This window comes from Chiloscyllium plagiosum, chromosome 19, assembly GCF_004010195.1.
Source record: "Chiloscyllium plagiosum isolate BGI_BamShark_2017 chromosome 19, ASM401019v2, whole genome shotgun sequence".
NCBI lineage: Eukaryota > Metazoa > Chordata > Chondrichthyes > Orectolobiformes > Hemiscylliidae > Chiloscyllium > Chiloscyllium plagiosum.
In genome coordinates this window covers 39,829,012-39,831,491 of record NC_057728.1, presented here as the reverse complement: position 1 = coordinate 39,831,491, position 2,480 = coordinate 39,829,012, and positions in this window count along the sequence as shown.

Genomic DNA, 2,480 nt, shown 5'->3' with positions numbered 1-2,480 from the left:
CTCACTCTCAACCTATGCCCTCTAGTTCTGGACTCCCCAAACCCAGGCCTTGGCTATTTACCCTGTCCATGCCCCTCATGACTTTGTAAATCTCAATAAGGTCACCCCTCAGCCTCTGACACTCCATGGGTGAAAAAGCCCCAGTCTATACAGCTGCTCCCTATAGCTCAAGCTCTCCAACCCTGGCAATATCTTTGTAAATCTTTTCTGAAGCCTTGGCTATTTACCCTGTCCATGCCCCTCATGACTTTGTAAATCTCAATAAGGTCACCCCTCAGCCTCTGACACTCCATGGGTGAAAAAGCCCCAGTCTATACAGCTGCTCCCTATAGCTCAAGCTCTCCAACCCTGGCAATATCTTTGTAAATCTTTTCTGAACCCTTTCAAGTTTCACTACATTCTTCCTATAGGAGGGAAACCAGAGTTGCACACATTATTCCAAAAGTGGCCTAACTAATGTCCTGTACAGCTGCAACATGACCTAAATATTCCTATACTCAATGCTTTGACCAATAAAGGAAATCATACTAAATGCCTCCTTCACTATTCTATCTACCTGCAGCTCCATTTTCAAGGAACTATGAACCTGCACTCCAAGATCTCTTTGTTCAGCAACACTCCCCAGGGCATTAAGTGTATAAGTCCTGCCCTGATTTGCATTTCCAAAATGCAGCACCTCACAGTTTTCTAAATTAAACTCCATCTGCCACTCCTCAGCCCATTGGCCCATCTGATAAAGATTTACTTTAGAGAGAATGTAGCACTGATTTATCAGAATGACATTTGGATTTCAAATGTTCTATTTTTAAGTTATTAAGGAAACAGTTGGTAAAGGTAGATAGATTATTAGTAGCTATTTACACGAGCTGAGGAGTCCAAGGCTAGGTGTGGTGTGGGATACATAGCTTAAAAAATAGACTCAGACATGCCAGAAGTGAAATTAAGGAATATTTCAACATAATAGAAGTTTGAAATATTCTTCAGATCAGTTGCTTTTTGCTGTCAATGGCAGGGTGTATGGAGTTAGGTTGCAAATCAGCTCTGATCTCACCGAACAAAACAGGTTAGAGAAAGTAAATGTCTCATAGCTGGTTGCATGGTACTAAATTGACTACCGATAATCCATTTTTCTGCACCTTTGTAGAAATCTGTTTTAAGTATTTGTCTGTTACTCTATTGTCAGTGGTGGTGGAGTAGCTTTAATGTTTACAAAATTAAACTCAATATGCAACTTCGCTTTACATATTTTTATAGAACTCCTAAATCTTAAATCCTCCATTGGTTTTACTGAAATAAAACCAAAGGAACAACAATCCCAACCCTAGGGCTTAAACATCTTCAGGTGCTTAATTAATGACCATCTTAAGATTAGAAATAGGAATGTTGACTGGTGATTGTGCAATGTTCAGCACCAAACATAACATCTCAGATATTGAAGCAGTGTCCATATGCAGCTAGACAGGCAATATTCTGGTTTGGCCTATTACATGGCAAGCAACACCTCCACCACAAGTACCAGGCCAGCACGAAGGAACCTAATTATGAACCTCTTGATGTTCACTGACCCCATTAAGGCTACATTCCCCCGTCAACATCCTGGGGTTACTATTGACCAGAAACTGAACTGGACTGGCCATAGAAATGAGTCAAAAAGTGTGGTGCTGGTACAGCACAGCCGGTCGAGGAGCAGGAGAGCTGACATTTCAAGCATAAGCTCTTTCTCCCTGGCCATAGAAATATTGTGCTGCAACTGCAGATCAAATGCAGGAAAGTCTATAAATATACTTGCCTGTCTCCTCAATACCATCTACAAGGCACAAGTCTGGAGTACTTTCCACTTACCTGGATGAGTGCAGCTCCAACAAGATAGAAGAAACTTGACCTTATCCAGAACAGAGCATCCTCAAAGTTGTCCATTTTGATTGGCATCCTATCCACCACATTCCACATTCATTCCCTTCAACACCAATATACCATGTACAAGATGCACTGGAACATTTCACCAAGGCTTCTCTGACAACCCCTTCCAAACCAGTGGCCACTACCGTCTCGGAGAAAGAAAACGGATGCAAGTATCAACACCTGCAAGTTTTCCTCCAAACCACACACCATCCTGACTTGGAATTATGTTGCAATTTCTTTAGTGTTGTTGGGTTAAAATTCTGGAACTCCTTTCCTAATAGCATTGTGGGTGTTCCAAGGCCTGCAGCAGTTCACCACTACCTTCTGCATGGCAATTAGGGATGTGCAATTAATACTGGCCCAGCCTGCAACATCCACGTCCCATGAACAAATTTTTAAAAAGCTACACATAGTGCAGTCATATCAGTAAATTATTTATAACCTTTACGTACCGATATCAAAGAGAAAAGCAAATATTAGTTACAGTAAATGTGAACCGATAAAATCAGCCAATAATGTCTAGGTTCTACATACAATAGTTAGCTCTGTAAGTATCACACCATTGGCAGTAGCAAATC